This window comes from Phyllobates terribilis, unplaced genomic scaffold, assembly GCF_046119375.1.
Source record: "Phyllobates terribilis strain yellow unplaced genomic scaffold, ASM4611937v1 Scaffold_3__8_contigs__length_932513732, whole genome shotgun sequence".
Classification (NCBI taxonomy): Eukaryota; Metazoa; Chordata; class Amphibia; order Anura; family Dendrobatidae; genus Phyllobates; species Phyllobates terribilis.
The window spans coordinates 351,576,736-351,596,852 of record NW_027362763.1 but is presented as its reverse complement, the minus strand read 5'-3'; the positions used below and the strand labels follow the sequence as shown (position 1 = coordinate 351,596,852).

The following is a 20,117-nucleotide window of genomic DNA, read 5'->3' as shown; positions in this document are numbered from 1 at the left end:
TTAATAGCTGCTGTTGTATATGAACTGATTGCACACAGACAGCATATGGATGACAAATGAGGAAAAAAATCATTTGAGTTTTCTGAATGAAACGCGGATGATATTTTTTATATGCTGGTGTGATCTTAGTCTGATAGAGAACTGTAATGGCACCCAAAGACTTTTACACACTAGTATACCTTTAATTTAATATGGAAAAAATCAAGCTTTCTCATTTAAAGAGAATCAGTTAGCAGGTTTTTGCCACCTAATCTGAGAGCAGCATAATGTAGAGAAAGAGATCCTGAATCCAGTGATGTGACCCTTACTGTGCTGCTTGTTGTAGTTTTGATAAAATCACTGTGTTATCAGCAGGAGATTATCACTAGAGGACTAGTAAACCTGCAGCCTTGTAGTCCTCCATGTTAATGAGCTCTGTATAACCCTGTCCCCACCATTGATTCTGCCTATGCACAGTGTCCACAGAAATCTGCCAATCAGTGGTGTGGGTGGGGTTATACAGAGCTCAGCATTCAGAGAACTGCTAGATCTTCAGCAGATAAAACAGTAATTTTTATCAAAAATACAACATGCAGCCAAGTAAGTGATACATCACTGGAATCATGGTCTCTGCCCCTACTTAATGCTACTCTCATATGGGGTAGCAAAAACCTGGTGAGAGATTCTCTTTAATGCTATACAGAGGTATTCCCCGTGACAGAGTCACTGGTGTTATATGTGAGGGGAAGTATGTGTCACTACGGCTGTTAGCCTCTGTGAACTGAACCTAGAACTTTTCCCTAGCATGTTATGTGTTGGGGGTGTAATTACCATTTTGAAGGGTGTGGTTGTGTGTGAATCACAGAGATTGGGTGGGAAGTCATTCACCATACCTCCCCTCAGGGTGTGGCGGAGCAAGCTTAAATGCTCAGTCACTATTTTTTTTTCTGTTGTTGTTTTTGGAGAGGCAAGGTCTCCAGATTGGGAAGTCATAGCTCAGGAAGGAGCTGAAGGCTGTGCTATAACGTGTGTGGGTAAACCCCACACTCCTATGGAAGGTGCTATCGTTTACCTTATGTCGTTTTGCAAGTAAGGCCAAGTTTATTTCTCCTGCAGCTTCCTGGGCTTTATGCCATACTATAAAGCCTGCAGAGGAAACCCGGTTCCTGAGTCTACTTCCGAAAGTGGCCTAGTGAGTCGTCTTGCCACACCCCATAGAGTCAAAAGGGGATTCCCAAATTTTGCATATGCGCTCTAATAGAGCTACATCCACCATCAGCTGCTGCATCCAGATGGAGAGTGAATGAAGTGGGGGCCATATTAGTCCAAGTTGGGAATATATCTTTAGTGCTGCATAGTATGATGCCATACAGGAATAATATATATATGTGTGTGTGTGTGTGTGTGTGTGTGTATACTTTTAGCTACCTAATTACTTGTTGATTACATATAATTTTTTGTCCTTGATACTGTCTTTTTCTGTGTTCTTACCACAGACCTACTAGTTTTAACTATTGACTCTACTTTATATATTGTTCATTCATTATTACAAATATCAAAAAGATAAAAATAACAAAGATTTATATATTTTTAACCTCAATACCTTTACAATGGATGCATTTCATTTGTTGTTTGATTTTTGGGGATATTAACTCATTTCTCTGCAGAATTTATTCATTTGGGAGTTCCCTACAATTTTTTAGGGATTATGGTCCTTTTGAATATCCATGGTTTTGGTACTATGCGAATTCAGAAACAATACATTGCAGAACAGTACGTGTGAATACACTTAACTGTGTGTGCATGAGGTCCAAAACTGAGCTTTTTCACCTAAATTCATCATGAGGGTACAAAATATGGCAAAAATCATCTAACATTATACAAAATGGTATCTGTGGATTTGAGAAATTGTTCTTATTTATTTATATAACGCTAAAATAGACCTATTGACAATCCTACCATTTTGTAAAAGATATGTCATACAGCTCCATACAATGGGATGAGACCGTGCTGATTCTAAATAGACCTAAATGGGTTGGGATTCAAGGAACACTGATATTTCCATGGAGGAGAAATGGAGAGGAAAAAAAAGAACTGGATAAATAAATTAATGAAAAAATCTAGCAGTGGCACTTTGTGTCTGGAGGAATGGACCCATTTAAGTAAAGTCGACAGTGGTGATTTATCTGCCAGGTTCATGGCCATAACCCATCGTCTGCACACTCTGGCCCTCAGTCCAGGAGCATCATGCTGGATGTTGATGACTCTTTAACTGAATAACAGAGTGCGGAGAGCAGACACCATCTATCAGAATAAAGCCAGCTCTCCCTGCTACCGCAATCCTATTTGTTCAGAAAATCAGTTTCAGTGCACAGGGATTTGTGGAGAAATAGAATTTCTCTCTGCAGGAAGACAAGGTGAGAAGCCTGATAAAGAGCAATATGTTCATTAAGTACCTGACAAAGGAGATACCATCATTACTGCAGTTAAAGAACTCTCCGAGCCCAAATACTGAGTAAATGATAGGTTCTCAGAGGGGCAGCTGCAGTGTCTTCACAGGCCATACACTAAGCATTAATGTGTATATAATGTATTTTATACATGTGGTTCCTAATCCAGAACATATAGAACGAGAGTTACAAATGACACTCACTGCTTTTCATGTATATCACCATCTTTTTTCAAAAAAGAGATCTAAAGTTAAAGGAATTGTCCTCTAAGCTTATAATGATGACCTATCCTTGAGATAGTGGGATCCAACCCCCAGCACCCACAATAATCGGCTGTTATTTATCTATACCATGTTCAGGGCAGAACAGCATAGCCTCATACACTGTGTAGCGCTCGTTCATGGGTGATGCAGATCAGTTACTCTCAAAAAGAATAGAAGCTGCTCTGTAGTACATGGCATCAGCCACTACGCGGTGTAGGAAGCGGTGCTGTTCCATTCTGCTTACATCCAGCCCGTCACTGGAGTTGATAACAATTGATTGGTGTGGGTGGTGGGCGTCAGGCCACTACTGATCTGATATTGATGTCTTATCCTAAGGGCAGGTGCAGACAACCGTATTATCGGTCAGCGTGTGATCTGACAAAACATCGGATAGCACTCAGACCAATGTTATGCTATAGGGCAGTGCACATGTCCGATTTTCTTTTCTCGGACAAATATTCGGATCACATTTAACCATGCGAGTCAATGAGTCTGTGGAAACCATTGGACTGTACTCGGGTGACATCTGAGTCCAGTCATATTTCCACGGACTGACCTCATCCGAGAAAATCGGCGAACATTATGATCACACTCTGACAAAACTGATCAGAGTCTGATCAGAATGTCATTAGCATAATTGATCTGATTTTCTCAGATGACAAAAAATACTCTTGTCTGCACGTAGCCTAAGGATAGCTCATCAGTGTAAATGGACTGGAAAAACTTTTAGAGGGCAGACATACAGCTGTATTTCTTGTGTGAGGATTGCATTGCAATCCTCGGACGGACTGTCTGCTCACCCGACCTGAGCGTGACAGCTGCATAGAAATACATCACATTGTCGTGCTCGGGTCAGGAGAGGTCCCGGGCTAGTCCCTGTACTGCGATGCAATCCTTGCACGAGAACTGCGGACGTCTGTCTGCGCACTTAAATTTACTCTTGGAAGTCAGCTACCCCACCAATCAGGTCATGATGACATATCCTTCAATCAGATGTGGCAAATTTGTTGGGGAATTTTTTTCAGATTTCAAAAGCACCATTCACATGTAATGAGTTAAAGTGATGGCGATCTTAGGTTTTGATGCAGATTTTTTAAGCCCCAGCATGCATATTTATGTGCCATGGTAAAACAGAAATGACAGCAGGTAGGATCATGTTAGTTTAAGCGCCCCTTCATTAGAACACATAACATTTCATTTAGAGGGGTAAAGGGTTAACACACTAAATGCCTTATCTCACTTTTCATTCTTTGCAGCTCTCTCCCTATTTGTGGTTATCTCTTCTCTCATCCCCTCCAGCCCCCTTCACTTATATTTGTCTGCTTCTGCTTGCCCTTGATAGATAATATGTTTAACGCTCCATCAAGCAAAGTGTGGCAGCTTAACATGAAAATCAGGAATAAATAACAAAGCAGGTGCAGGGGAATGGGAGCGACATGGCACCACTAAACGGTCAATTACCTCTTACCAATGGGAGCCATATATAAGCGAGACACAAAATAACCGGGCTACAAGAAAGATCAAGCATCCCATCGGCATTGCCACGCACAGGACTAGAAATAACGGGCACCAGATCTAATGTGCAATAACAAAGTGTTGGGGTGCCCATTCAATACGGCACACGTGGGTCTGTTAGACAGGTAGTGGATCTTCATAGACTTTTCCCACACCTCCCTTAAAGTGACTCACCACCCTGCCATAGAAAAGTGACACACATCTGTCATTTATAGTCGCCTAGCCTGGCCCTCTCCGTTGGCCTCCCATGGTCTCCTCCTCTGAAACCAGTGTTACTTCCAGTCCTATGGGGAGCAGTGGAAAGGGTGAACGACGTCTACGCAGTAGAGGAAAGATAAGGAAGAAGTGGTTCAGACCTACCAACGTGCTCCCCAGGTCACTGCAGCTGCCATCTTGGATGGAGAATGCAGTGGGAAGTAAATGGAGAGCATCAAGTAGGGTGACTTTCAATGCCATGGTTGAGGACAACGTTAACCATTTAAGTACCAGTGAATTTTTTTCATTTTTACACTTTTGTTTGTCCCCCCCCATACTTCAAAGAGCCATAATTATTATATTTTTCCTTCTACATTGTTTTTTTGGGCTTTGTGTTTATGCCACTTATTGTACAGTAAAAATGTTCTGGTTAAATGATTGTCTAGGTCAGTGTAATTATGCAGTTACTACGTTCTATTTAAAAGGAATCTAGATTTCACCCCCAAAACCATTTATATGTGCATGTCGCTCTTGTAAGACAAGTCCAGCAATACCTGTACATGGCCAGTCTATTACTCTGCTACTGAGAAATCAGAGTTTGAATTGATATGCAAATGAGGTTGAAGATCTGAAGACTCGATTACGAAAGCTCTACTCACATCCCAGCGCTACCACCTTGTGCTTGGCTGACCATTCTTTTACAATGCACACTGACAGTGCACTCTATTGCTGGGTTGTTACCTCTGATTAGAGCCAGCGAGCGAGCGTACAGTCACTGTGCACTCAGATATTGCACAGTAACAAGGATCTACTGAACATATGTTGAAATTGTCAACTGACGCATGCTCAGTAGAGCAGAGACTAGCCTAGCCCCTGAAACTGGAGTCATTGAGGATGCTTCATTTCAGGGAGAGTGCAGAAGCTGCAGCCACTATCTCCTGACTACAACTCATTTGACCATCCCTACTGGGATTCTCAAACAAAGCTTAATCAAAGAGGAACTAGTAAAAAAAAAAATATATATATTAAGGCAGTTAGAGTAGTGAGGGAACTATAGGGAATTTTTAATTAAAGTATATTAGAAAACAAATTAGACTATTAAATATATAGGCATTTAGGATTAAAATTAATTTTATTTCCGGACCACCGTTTTAAATACCCAAACAACCCTTTTAAGTGAAAACAAACTGCAGCAATCTGCATTGTGGAAATCTGGCAGAAGTCTGGGTTACAGACATGCTATAGTTTAGTACTACATACTTTATCCTTATTACCAAATAGAAAATGTTCTATCCTCTTTTTTGAGGGCTTTTTCACAGTGCAATTCTGGAATCAATAAGACCTGACAGGTGCCAGATTATAAAATTCTGGATAAGAATATAACTGTTATGGGTTTAATGCGACAGAGAGGAGCCAGAACACAACAGCATCTGAGTTTACGTACTCCTGCATTGAGTAGAATCACTTCTCCCTTTTATTAAGTGGCGCTAGTTTCTTTCAGCAGTGCAGGAGTTAATCCGCTCAGTCTCTGTAGCTTCCTTCTTGGAACTACTCAGATGTGCAGTATCAGCCACTCCCCTCTCCTATATAGTCTCTGCTCTGGCAATCTGTATTGCCAGTGTTAAGTCTTGTACTGCCTGGTGAGGAGTGGAGGATCCGGTAGAGGCGTTTAAGGAGGGTTGTTCTGTGACTGTTGCTTGGTGTTTTGGCTCTGTGCATAGTCCCATCCTCTTCTATTTTTGTTTACCTTCCTTATCCCTTTGGTGTTTACCTCTGTTGTCTGTCAGTGCATATTTTGTGTGTTTGGTATTGAATCCGTGTACGTCCCTTCCTGGTTTGTCTAATTGATGTATTTACATACACTATTCCTCCCCACGTCCCTGGGTGGGGGAGGGGACAGACAAGGGCTGATTCAGGAGAACAGCAAGGTACGTGGCCCCAGCATCTTCGCCATCTGGAGTAACCTGGGGAACATGGATAGATAGGGTGCCCCTAGTGTTAGAAACAGGGTAGGAGCCCATGGTCCCGGGTTGTCAGAGAACAGCATCATGACAATAACACTGCCTGTGTGAACAGGACTGACACGGCAATATCACTTCTTTTTTCAGATCCACAATAAGTTTGGGTAAAATAAACAAAGGCATCAGTAACTTTACCAAATTGATCTGTGTGAAGTTACATCTCAATAAAAATCAAACCTACAGACCAGAAAGTTTAGGTTTTTAAGTGAACAGTGCACTTTTTATGCTTCTTTTAAACCTTATTGATATAATACAGATATAAAACAGAGGAAAAGTAAAAGGGTAATGGCTATTTCACAGCGAATTACATGTAATCTGAACATATCTTATCCACATGCTGTGAATATTTTCTACACACTGACAGCGCAGATCTTGAAATCTGAAGCATAAAATTTCTGTTGTCAATCTTCACTATGGATTTCACCTTTTTCAAAGAAAAGAAGTACAATCTGCAGCAACATGTCTGGATTTTGCTGCAGATATGTATAAGGCCCTCCTTAAAGGTAAACTCACATTACACAAAGTGCCGTTATCTTGTTTCTTTTCTCATTTCGCTACATGGTTGTAAAATGCACAAATTGAAGTACCATTTTTCGGACTATAAGACGCACTTTTTTTCCTTCAAAAATTACGGAGGAAAGTAGGGGGTGGTCTTATAGTCCAATATACATAAATAGTGTGGCTGTGGGTGGTGGGTGATGTGGGGGAAGCATCAGTGGCGCATTAGCGGTGCACAGGAGGCAGCAGCCGTCTGCTGCAGCCTACACTGTGCCTGCTGTTAAAGAAAATGAATATTCTCTGCTCCCCATGCCCATGGGCGTGGGGAGCAGTGAATATTAATTTTCCTTAATAACCAGCACACTGTGCCCGCAACGTGGCTCCTGGTATGTATGGCACTCTTCATCCCTGTATGTATGGCCCCCTCATCCTGGTATGCTTGGCACCCCCTGATCCACTTCACGCTGCACAGAAAAAAAATAAACTTTCATACTCACCTCCTCTCTCCTCCAGCGCTGTGTTCCGCTCTGTGCTGGAATAGTCACTGCTCTCCAAGCCGGGACTGCATGCAAGGGGAGCAGTGACCATTCATTCTCCCCAATAGCGCACACACTGTAGCTACAGCGCGGCTCCTGCTGCGCTCGGCTGTCAGCGTGCCTGCTATTACAGTCCATGAATATTCACCACCAGTGCCATTAGGGAGAATGAATGATCACTGCTCCCCTCGTACGCAGTCCCGGCGTGGGGAGCAGTAACTATTCCAGCACAGAGTGGAACACAGCTCAGGAGGAGAGGGGAGGTGAGTATGAAAGTTTATTTTTTTTCTGTACAGTGTGACGTGGATCAGGGGGTGTCAAGCATACCAGAATGAGGGGCCATACATACAAGGATGAGGGAGGCCATGCATACAAGGATGAGAGGGGCAATACATACAGGGATGAGGCATGAGGAGGGGCCATACATACAGGGATGAGGCATGAGGGGGGCCATACATACCAGGATGAGGGGGGCCATACATACAGGGATGAAGAGTGCCATACATACCAGGAAGAGGATTGAAGGTACCATACATACCAGGAAGAGAGATGAAGGTGCCATACATACAAGGATGGGTGTGAGGGGGGCAATGCATAACAGGATGAAGGGTGCCATACATAACAGGATGAAGGGTGCCATACATAACAGGAAGAGGGATGGGGGTGCCATGCATACCAGGATGGTGAATTGGGATGCTATGCATATCAGGATAGGGATGAGGGCCACGTATAACAGGAAGGAGGAGGATATATATACCAGGATGGGGGATATTAACAGAATTGGGGGACATTACCCCTATAACAGTGTCAGCAGCAGATCTCCACCCCCTTAACAGGGCATCATGACCACATTTTTTGCTCAATTTTTTTTTCTATTTTCCTCCTCTAAAACCTAGATGCGTCTTATGGTCTAGTGAGTCTTATAGTCTGATAACTACTGTAGCCCAAACTGTTATGATCTGCTACATGTACTAAGGAAAGATAGGGGAAAGCTGTCCCTACAGTAAGACTAAGCTGAATCCCTACGATGTAGCGGGCTGCCTGTTCCTTGTGAACAGACCCGCCTTAGTTCTCGGCTAGTCTGAACGAAGACCTATAGAAATAAGGGAGGGGTCCCTAAAAGAACTAAGGACTGGGACAAAAATGGGACACTTCCTAAACAGAAATTGTTGTAGAACACAAAAGACAAACTGACAAAAAGTACTAGAGGTCCTAGAGGACCAAGCAAACTGACAGGGATAGGCACCGAAGTACCAGGCTAGCAAAACAGTCAAACAACGCTGAAGTCAAGCAAAGCCAGAAGGGCGGAGCTGGAATATATAGGTAGATGGTCAGGTGACCGCAAAACACAAGATAGAAAAAACTAACAGAAGGGTTCTAACAGTACCCCTTCTTTTATGAGGATCCTCCGGATCCTCCAGGCCTATCCGGAAACCTCCTGTGGAAAGCTTTAACTAGCCTAGGAGCAGAGACATCATCCGTTCTTACCCAGAAGTTGTCTTCGGGACCGAAACCCTTCCAGGAGACAAGATACTGTAATCTCCCTCTATGCAATCTAGAATTCAAGATATGCGAAATTTCATATTCGCAGTCTTCCACCACAGGAGGAACTGTGACAGTGACGTCCCTATCAGATATGTCAGCCTTTTTCAACAAGGAAACATGAAACACAGGATTAATCTTCCAGGAAGTAGGGACATCCAAAGTAACAGCAGACTGGTTAACAACCTGAAGCACTTTAAATGGACCCACAAACTTAGGACCCAGTTTTTTAGAGGGAATCCTCAACAGCAGGTTCTTCGAGGACAACCAAACCATGTCACCCACAGTAAACAAAACCTCCTTACGTTTCCTGTCAAAATGCTTCTTGGACTTTTTGTTAGCCTCTTGAAGGTTACAACGTACATTAGTCCAAACTGTCTCCAAATCACCGGAAAATTCTCCTCCTCCGGCACCGCCGACCCCAATTTGGAGAACGAACCAAAAGACGGATGTCTCCCAGTACAACAAAAAAAAGGAGAACACCCAGCAGAGGAGGATGTATGATTGTTAAGAGCAAATTCTGCGAGAGGCAGAAACTCCGACCACACCTCTTGATTGTCTGCCACAAAACAACGCAAAAACTGTTCAACATCCTGGTTCTTTCTTTCAGTCTGTCCATTAGACTCAGGATGATAACCAGACGAAAATGACAAATGGTCTCCCAACCTGTCACAAAAAGCACGCCAAAAGCGAGCCAGAAACTGAGGTCCTCTATCAGAAACAATATTCGTGGGAACGCCATGGAGCTTGACAATCTCCTTAACAAACGCCTTAGCGAGAGTCTTGGCGCAGGGCAACTTAATGAAAGGAACCAAATGACACATCTTACTAAAACGGTCCACGACCACCCAGATGACAGTAAAACCCTCGGACACAGGAAGATCAGTAATAAAATCCATAGTGAGATGTGTCCAAGGCACACTAGGAACCTCCAGAGGGCAAAGCAACCCTGCAGCAGGAGTATGTGAAGCCTTTGACCTAGCGCACACAGTACACTGACGCACCCACTTGATGACTTCCTTCTGCCATCCAGGCCACCAAAAACTGCGACTGATAAGTCTCACAGTCTCCGAAATTCCTGGATGACCTGCCAACCGAGACTCATGACACTTCACAAACAAATCTCTCCTAAAGGCTCTAGGCACGAACAACCTCCCATGGGGAGTGTTAGATGGAGCATCATCTTGAGCTTTCAGAATCCCATTCTCCAAAACGGAGTTCAAAGCCGCCACCACAACTCCTTTCTGTAAAATGCTCTCCTTCTCCTCAGCACCGACCGTAGGAGAGAAGCTGCGAGATAAAGCATCGGCTTTAACATTCTTAGTACCAGGGATATAGGTAACAGAAAAATGAAACCGAGAAAAAAAAAAAGTGACCACCTAGCTTGACGGGCATTCAAGCGTTTGGCAGCATCCAGATAGATCAAATTCTTATGATCTGTGAAAACCTGAATAGGAAATCTAGCGCCTTCCAAAAAATGACGCCAATGTTCAAACGCGAGTTTAATAGCCAGCAACTCCCGATTTCCAACATCATAATTCAGTTCGGTTTCCGAAATTTTTTTCGAAAAGAAGGCACAAGGATGTACTCCACCCTTGTTCTCCTGAGACAAAACTGCTCCGACCCCCACCGATGAAGCATCGACCTCGACCAAAAAAGGCTTGGTCTCATCAGGCTGCATAAGGATAGGGGCAGAACTGAACCTCTCTTTGAGATACTCAAATGCTTCAATGGCCTCAGTAGTCCACTGGGCCGTATTCGCACCTTTACTGGTGAGATCAGTTAGAGGTTTAACAATTACAGAAAAATTCTTAATGAATTTACTGTTATAATTGGCAAAACCCAAAAATCTCTGTATAGATTTCAAACCAATAGGCCTAGGCCATTCCTGCAGAGCCTGAACCTGCACCGGGTCCATCTAAAATCCCTCGCTGGAGACAATGTAGCCCAAAAAACTAATTTTTTGCACAGCGAACTCACATTTCTCCAGCTTAGCAAAGAGTGAATTATCACTCAATAACTGCAAAACCTCACGTACACTCTGCCAATGGGACTCTAGATCTGGTGAATAAATCAAAATGTCATCCAAATACAAGACCACATTCTTACCAATCAAATGTCTCAGGATGTCATTAATAAGGTTCTGAAAAAATGCAGGTGCATTGGTAAGACCAAAAGGCATCACCAGACTCTCAAAATGACCTACCAGAGTGTTAAAAGCAGTTTTCCATTCATCACCCTCCTTCACACGTAACAAATTGTATGCCCACCGGAGATCAATTTTGGAGAACCACTTGGCTCCCACTAACTGGTTAAACAAGTCAGGAATTAACAGTAATGGGTAGGAATTGCGCACGGTAATCTTATTAATTTCACGAAAATCCAGACATGGACGTAAACCGCCGTCCTTTTTTTTAACAAAGAAGAATCCAACTGCCACAGGCGACTTAGAAGGTCTAATGTGACCAGCAGCCAGGCTAGTCTGTATGTACTCCTCCAAGGCCTTTCTTTCAGGGATAGTCAGATTAAACAAGCGACTTTTGGGAAGAGTAGCACCCGGAACAAACTCAATGGCGCAATCATAATCCCTATGAGGAGGTAAAACTTGCGACTCCTCCTCCGAAAAAAACCTCCAAATATCTTGAATAGGTACAGGTAATTCCCCTTTTTCCACAGCCGCAATGCGATCATTACAACATTTATCATAGCACTTCGGACTCCAAGACTTAATCACATTAGTAGACCAGTCCAATAAAGGATTGTGCAGTTTTAACCAAGGCAATCCTAGAACAACTGGAGAGGGTAAATTATCCAAAACAACCAAGTCCAAAATTTCTTGGTGAACTCCATTGATAGTGAGAGGAAATGCAGCAGTCTTGTGAGTAATACATTTCAAAGGAGTGTTATCAATTGCAACCACAGAAATAGGTGATGACAAAGGTTTGGATTTCAATTTAAGGTTTTCCAAAAACCCTTTATCAATCACATTAAGTGTTGAACCACAATCCACAAATACCTGAAATTCAATCAAATCTCCTGCAGAGACGTAATCCCAGAAAGAAATACTCCTGCAGAGCGTAAACAAGCTATACGGGCGTAACTGACCTTTTTTTTTTCTTTACTTAAACGACGCTCACAATACTTAATCAAATGATCAGCTTTACCACAATAAAGACACAATTCCTCGGCGAATCTCCGGTCTTTTTCCTGAGAGCGGAGTGACATACCCCCAACCTCCTTCGGTTCCCCACCGTCAGAGCAGATTTTCTGGGGACTAGGACCTGACATTACAGGAGTCTTTACCTCATTGAGCCTGCACCTCAGTCTCCTGTCTATACGAACAGCTAACTGCATAGCTTCCTGCAGAGACTCAGGTGCAGGGAATGCAATTAGCAAATCTTTAACCCTTTCACTCAGACCAGCAAGAAATAAACATCTCAGTGCCGAATCATTCCACTTAACTTCTGAAGCCCATCTCCTGAAGTGTGTGCAATAATTTTCATCATCATCAGACCCCTGATTCAAATGTCTAAGTTCTGATTCAGCAGATGAGATTCGATCAGGATCGTCATATAATAGCCCCATAGCAGAAAAAAATTCTTCAACAGAACTTAAACACGGATCATTAGGCTGGAGAGAAAAGGCCCAACCCTGTGGTTCTTTGCGCAAAAGTGACATAAAACCAATGCGCTGTGATTCATTCCCAGAGGATCTTGGTCTCAAACGAAAATATAACAAACAAGCATTTTTAAAGGAAAAAAAATCTTGCTGTTTACCATAAAAAAACATCAGGCAGTCCTACCTTGGGTTCGACAAAATGCGCTCCAGGACAGCTACTCACGAGTTGCTGATGCTCGACCACCTCCAGAGACAATCCCTGCAGGCGTTGAGCCAACTCCTGGATGGAAACCATACTGATCCCCGGGTTTCTTTCCTTTTAGTTTTTTTGAGCTGAACTTACTGTTATGATCTGCAACATGTAGTAATGAAAGATAGGGGAAAGCTGTCCCTACAGTAAGACTAAGCTGAATCCCTACGATGTAGCGGGCTGCCTGTTCCTTGTGAACAGACCCGCCTTAGTCCTAGGCTAGTCTGAACGAAGACCTATAGAAATAAGGGAGGGGTCCCTAAAAGAACTAAGGACTGGGACAAAAATGGGACACCTCCTAAACAGAAATTGTTGTAGAACACAAAAGACAAACTGACAAAAAGTACTAGAGGTCCCAGAGGACCAAGCAAACTGACAGGGATAGGCACCGAAGTACCAGGCTAGCAAAACAGTCAAACAACACTGAAGTCCAGCAAAGCCAGAAGGGCGGAGCTGGAATATATAGGCAGATGGTCACGTGACTGCAAAACACAAGATAGAACCCTCCTGTTAGTTTTTTCTAACACAAACAGCGTGAAAAAAGTCTTGAAGACTTTTTGACAACATGGCAAGAGAAGACTTACGTTTACAGGGATATTAAATTTAGTGAAAAATGCTCTTAAACATGTCTGCTATGAGCTAAAATATTTATCTCTAAATAAACTCATATCACTTTAACAACTTTTATAATGAAGGTGTAATAGAAAGGCAAGTGACGGAGAATGACAGCCTGTGTTGTTTTTTCAAAAGCTTTTTTCCCTTTACTGTTCTTTTATGCCTCTTCTAAGGCATGTCTGTCATTTTTATGGCTGTACAAGCATTTTTGTAAATCACTGGTATCACTGAGAAATAGGTGCACTGTAAAAAGCTCAGACAGGGCTGCAAAAAGAAAAAGGCAAGTTGCTCAATCTGTTTTAACAAGCAAATGGCACCAAAATAGAAGTCCTCCATTGAAAGGAAATTTAGCAACCTAGATCTACAACAAGCGAGATCTGTCAGATGGCTGTAACTATAAAAGCTCCACATAAGAAAATGGAAAAATGCATAAAAGTGGCATTATGAAAGTCTGACATGTTTTTATAACTAATCAGACTACCAAAACTAAGCTGAATACATACTTACAAGCAGAGGATAAAACCCACCTGAGGCTACTGTCCAAAAGGAAATACTCTGCATGGGAGCCCTAGAGCTACGGAGCTGGAACTACAAGTTATACAGTGACATCCTGATGGTTTATTCTCAAGTCACATTTCCTTTCACTGTTCTTTTATGTCTTGCAATGTACATATATCAATTTCACAGCTGTACAGACATTTTTTTGCAAATTATTGGAAATGATAAGAGGCAGGTGCACAACACAATGCATCTGTACAAAAAGACATTGAATATTTTTGTCAACAGTGAATTTTCAGACGTCTGAGCACTTCTAACTCATCAATGTCTATCGGGTTGAAGTCTCTGGACTTTGCTAATTCACTTACAGACAGAAACTATACACTCATTTTTGGATGTATCCACACATTGCACTACGGAGAGGTCCTGTAAAAACTGATGCAGAACTGCATACGAGTGTGCACAGTGTAAAATGAGCATCAGATCAATAAATGTTGCATAAATAAGAAGCAAAGAAAATATAAGACACTTTGTAATATACAGTGGGTACGGAAAGTATTCAGACCCCTTTAAATTTTTCCCTCTTTGTTTCATTGCAGCCATTTGGTAAATTCTAAAAAGTTCATTTTTTTTCTCATTAAAGTACACTCTGCACCCCATCTTGACTGAAAAAAAAACAGAAATGTAGAAATGTTTGCAAATTTATTAAAAAAGAAAAACTGAAATATCACATGGTCATAAGTATTCAGACCCTTTGCTCAGTATTGAGTAGAAGCACCCTTTTGAGCTAGTACAGCCATGAGTCTTCTTGGGAATGATGCAACAAGTTTTTCACACATGGATTCGGGGATCCTCTGCCATTCTTTCTTGCAGATCCTCTCCAGTTCCGTCAGGTTGGATGGTGAACGTTGGTGGACAGCCATTTTCAGGTCTCTCCAGAGATGCTCAATTGGGTTTAGGTCAGGGCTCTGGTTGGGCCAGTCAAGAATGGTCACAGAGTTGTTCTTTTAGCTGTGTGCTTAGGGTCATTGTCTTGTTGGAAGGTGAACCTTCGGCCATGTCTGAGGTCCAGAGCACACTGGAGGAGGTTTTCATCCAGGATATCTCTATACTTGACCGCATTCATGTTTCCTTCAATTGCAACCAGTCATCTTGTCCCTGCAACTGAAAAACACCCCCATAGCATGATGCTGACACCACCATGTTTCACTGTTGGGATTGTATTGGGCAGGTGATGAGCAGTGCATGTTTTTTTCCACACATACCGCTTAGAATTATCACCAAAAAGTTCTGTCTTCGTCTCATCAGACCAGAGAATCTTATTTCTTATAGTCAGGGAGTCCTTCATGTGTTTTTGAGCAAACTCTATGAAGGCTTTCATATGTCTTGCACTGAGGAGGGGCTTCCGTCGGGCCACTCTGCCATAAAGGCTCGACTAGTGGAGGGCTGCAGAGTGATAGTTGACTTTGTGGAACTTTCTCCCATCTCCCTACTGCATCTCTGGAGCTCAGCCACAGTGATCTTGGGGTTCTTCTTTACCTCTCTCACCAAGGCTCTTCTCCCACGAATGCTCAGTTTGGCTGGACGGCCAGTTCTAGGAAGACTTCTGGTGGTCCCAAACTTCTTCCATTTAAGGACTATGGAGGCCACTGTGCTGTTAGGAACCTTGAGTAATGCAGAAATTCTTTTATAACCTTGGCCAGATCTGTGCCTTGCCACAATTCTGTCTCTGAGCTCCTTGGGCAGTTCCTTTGAGCTCATGATTCTCATTTGGTCTGACATGCACTGTGAGCTGTGAGGTCTTGTATAGACAGGGGTGTGCCTTTCCAAATCAAGTCCTATCAGTTTAATTAAACACAGCTGGACTCCAGTGAAGGAGTAGAACCATCTCAAGGAGGATCACGAGGAAATGGGCAGCATGTGACTTAAATATGAGTGTCTGAGCAAAGGGGCTGAATACTTACGACCATGTGATATTTCAGTTTTTCTTTTTTAATAAATTTGCAAAAATTTCTACATTTCTGTTTCTTTTTCAGTCAAGATGGGGTGCAGAGTGTACTTTAATGAGAAAAAAAAATGAACTTTTTAGAATTTACCAAATGGCTGCAATGAAACAAAGATTGAAAAATTTAAAGGGGTCTGAATACTTTCCGTACCCACTGTATCTAATCAAAAAAGCGTGTTTTTTCTCCCTATTAGGAGTCACTTCATATCTTCTTTTCGGCCTCCAGAACTTATTAACTTTGAAAAACATCTGCAATCAATCTTATTCAAAACAAGATGGATGGCCAGCTCACTGAGGGATCAAATTACTGCTGCCTATTGAAGTCAATGGAAAGGTCCTCTTTTCTATAGACATTGAGAGGCAGCTGTAATTTGAGGAGGAGGGAGGAGCCGAGTGAAGGAGAGAAGCACAGAGACACACATAGACCTGAGTAAGTGCTTTATTACACCCCAGTGCAGGATTCACAGCTACACTGCTCAGAGATGCTATATGATGTCCTTTATGCTGCTTCAGAACTAGTGCTACATAGAGACAGGAGACCAGGAATGCTTCTTATCTGTGAGACATTATAGCGCCTAATCTCCTTCCACGAGCTCAGAGACAACTAGAAATAAAAGATAAAGCAGGCAGAGGGAGAAAAAAAAATCCATAAAATATTATATAATAACCAAAAATAGTGTCATTCCTCATATGACACAAAAAAGTGTCTAAAAACCTTAATAAATGTGGAACATGGCATGTGGGTCAGAATTATGTCTCAAAATGAGCAATTTGTATCAGTAAAATGTATTTTATTCAAGTACAGGGAGATGGACATAAAAAGTACACTATGCAGAGGCTGGGGCGAAATCAGTCTAAAATAACTGTATATTGCACAAAGCAACCAACCACAACACAGACTATATTCTAAGGTAAAAATGAAAGCCTTTGATCAGCGGCAATTATTGTATATAGCAACAGTGAAAGCACCGAGGGGACTTGAGGTGTTTGCTTACAGCAGACCTAGAAAGGTGAGCAAGGAAAGTAGGGCACAGCCAAGAAGATGAAAAAATAAGAGAAATAAAAGAAGAAATTTAGCAAATATATGTTTAATTTTGACATTTTCAAGACTTTATTGACACTATGGGACCAATTAAGGCGTTTATACATAAAACATTTTAATAAGTTGCAATATTTGTGCACAATCTGGAAGTTATGCAAAAATTTTGCGCGTTTACACACCAGTCTCGGCCAGCTATGCTATTATGGGAGTTAAATGGGGGGGGGGGGGGGGGACTACGCCCAACCGTAAAAATCATTAAAAGTTACACCATTTTAGTGGCATATCTTACCCAGAACGGTACTCCAGCCCCTAACTGGAGTACATTTCTGCCGGAGGAGCATGCCTAGGGCAGAGCAAAGTGCTGCAGTGCGCATGTGCCGGCGCTCTTTTGACCTTTCCTGGCGCAATCGCAGAACAGTACTTTGCTCAGCAGGGCTGAGAGAAGTGCATCTGAGAAGAAGTGCGAACGGGAACACTGTGTGAATGACGTAGGGCGCGGTCATACAAAGCACAGAAGGAGGACGGCATCACAAGAATAGAGGAGACACTGAACCAAGGCCAGGTCTTTTTTTTGCCTAGCAGGGCGAATTGGAGTCATATGTGCAGCATTTCTACATGGGCTGAAAGGTGGTGGCCGTATGTTATATCGGAAAAAACTGGTGACAGGTTCACTTTAAAAACAGGCAGTGAAATGTTTTACCTCTTATAAAGAATCAGCTGTGATCCCCTGCTGTAATGTCTGTATACTCCTTTGCTTCCTCCCCTGCCCAGGAGATGTGGTATGATCAGACCATGTTCCTACACGGTTAGACACAGCCATTACACAGTACACAGCAGGGGCACATTTATAAGATTATCTCAGCACAGGAACATTTTTTTTTTTTTAACACATCCAATTGTGAAATTTATTTTAATTCAAAGATCTATTAATTAAAATGTGCTTTGTTCGTTGGAAAACCCCTTTAAGCCTGTAGCCATGCGGTCTGCCTTTACAAACATTTCTGAAAGTGAAAACGTCTCGTTCTAAAAGCTCACTGAATTCGAGCAAGGTACTGTAATAGGATGCCAGTAAAGAAAATCAGCTTGTGAGATTTCTTCTCTTTAAAATATTAAAAGAGCAGGTGTGATAGGTGTTACTGAAAAGTGATACATTTAAGAACTACAGCAACTCAGTCCCAAAGTGGTAAACCATGCAAAGTTACAAAGTAGGGTCTCCGAGTGATGAGGTGCATAAATGTCTCCAACGCTCTGCTGACTCCATCACTACAGATTTCCAAACCTCCTCTGGTGTTACCATCAGCACAAAACCTTTTTGCTGGGATCCTCATTGCATGGGTTTTCATGGCCGAGCAGCTCAGCGGCATGCAAACCTTTTTTTCTTATTATACACAATGCCAAATAGTAATGTAAAACACAGACCATTGGACTCTGGGTCAGTGGGAACATGGCGCATCCTGCTTCCCTATCTGGCAGCCTGATGGGCCAATGCAGGGGGAACGTTACCTGTCCAACTGCATTGTGCCAACTGTAAAGTTTGGTGAAAGACAGATAATGTTATGGGATCAGTTTTTTAATGGTTCGCCTAGACCCTTAGTTTTAGTGATGAGAAATCTTAGGCCATGTGCATACGTTGAGTATTTGGTGAGTTTTTTACCTCAGTATTTGTAAGCCAAAACCAGGAGAGGAACAGTCAGAGGAAAAGTATAATAGAAACACGTCACCACTTCTGTATTTATCACCCACTCCTGGTTTTGGCTTACAAATACTGAGGTAAAAAAACCTCACCAAATGCTCAACGTGTGCACGTGCTCTTAGAAGAACAGAAGCTATTTAAGCTGCTAAGTCAAGAGCAACTCCATATTAATGTCTATGGATTTAGAATGAGAAGTCATAAAAACTCCTTTATGTATTTGACGCGCCCCTGGGCCTGTGTCGCGCTGCGTTGCGCACGCGGGAGCTTACCCGGAGCCGGATCTGTTTAGGGTTGTAGTCTCGTGGCGGTGACCCGGTCCGTGCCCAGGGAGTCAAACTGGACGGCAGTCTGTTAGCGGTAGAAAATGGTTGATGACTACGCCACCCGTTGAATGCAGCCAGGGGGCTGCTGCTGCAGGGCAGACCGCTGAGGCCGGTGGAAGGATGGTGCAGCGTGATAGTATAACCCCCAACGGGAGGGGTATGGCCTCAGGGCAGCCGACGTGGATGATGGGGGTAGCAGGAACCACTCAGAGACGGTATGGTAGCGTTCAGGGTCTTTACTGGTAACAACGATAGACCCTCCCGGAGTACTTGCTAGCGAACGGGGCCTGGTCAGTCCTTGAGCAGATGGGATCTCCCCTGGCCAGGCGTAGTTGTAGGCCTCCCAAGCTGACTGTACTCTTCTGGCTACCTTGCTAGAAGCTGATGTAAGTAGCCCACGTCCCTGAGTGTACCGTGTGGTGCTCACCCGTATGGCCGGTGACTCGGGGCCTTCTAATGGCTTCCGCTCCACGATGGCGGTGCTGGTCCCACGCGTGTGACCGGGCCTTCGGGCTTCTGGGCCAGAGGACCTGAAATCCCCTGCCTGACGGATTCTGCTGCTGGGTAGAAGTTAGTCCCCACAGCCTCGGACTCCGGGTCCGGTAAAGAATCTTCTTAGTCAGGGCGAGCTCTTTAGCTGCCAGCCCCTGACTCCTTGTGACTCTGCTGCTTCCTATGCTGCTCTTGTCTCTACTCTTCCTGGACTCTTCTTCTACTCCAGGCTCAGGCCCCTGGACAGGGCCTGCCTGTGGAGCAGAGCCCATAGAGCAGCTCTGCTCCCTGTCTTCTCCTCTCAGAACTCCCTACTCTGCCTCAGCCCCAGGTTTATATAGGGGAAGTCCTTCCCCTCCCAAGACTGGGCAGGAGGTGTGGCATGCACAGGATCCCTGACCAAAGGACCTCCCACCTGCTCTCAGACGTAATATTACATTACTGTGGAAAACCAGACCCCTGGGGTGCCACATTCCCCCCTAGTGAAATTTAGTACTCCGGGACTAAACACATTTAGAAAAACATAACAAGGAAAAAACATTAATAATACAATAGGAAAACATATAAAGATGGTTACGGCGT

At 43.2% G+C, this 20,117-nt stretch overlaps 1 protein-coding gene across 1 annotated transcript in view; it reads right to left on the bottom strand.

The window, feature by feature from the left end:
* The window catches only part of LOC141259365 (solute carrier family 12 member 9-like), a 304,002-nt gene that overhangs the window by 92,575 nt on the left and 191,310 nt on the right, over positions 1–20,117 (bottom strand). The gene's annotated exons all lie outside the window — the stretch shown is intronic.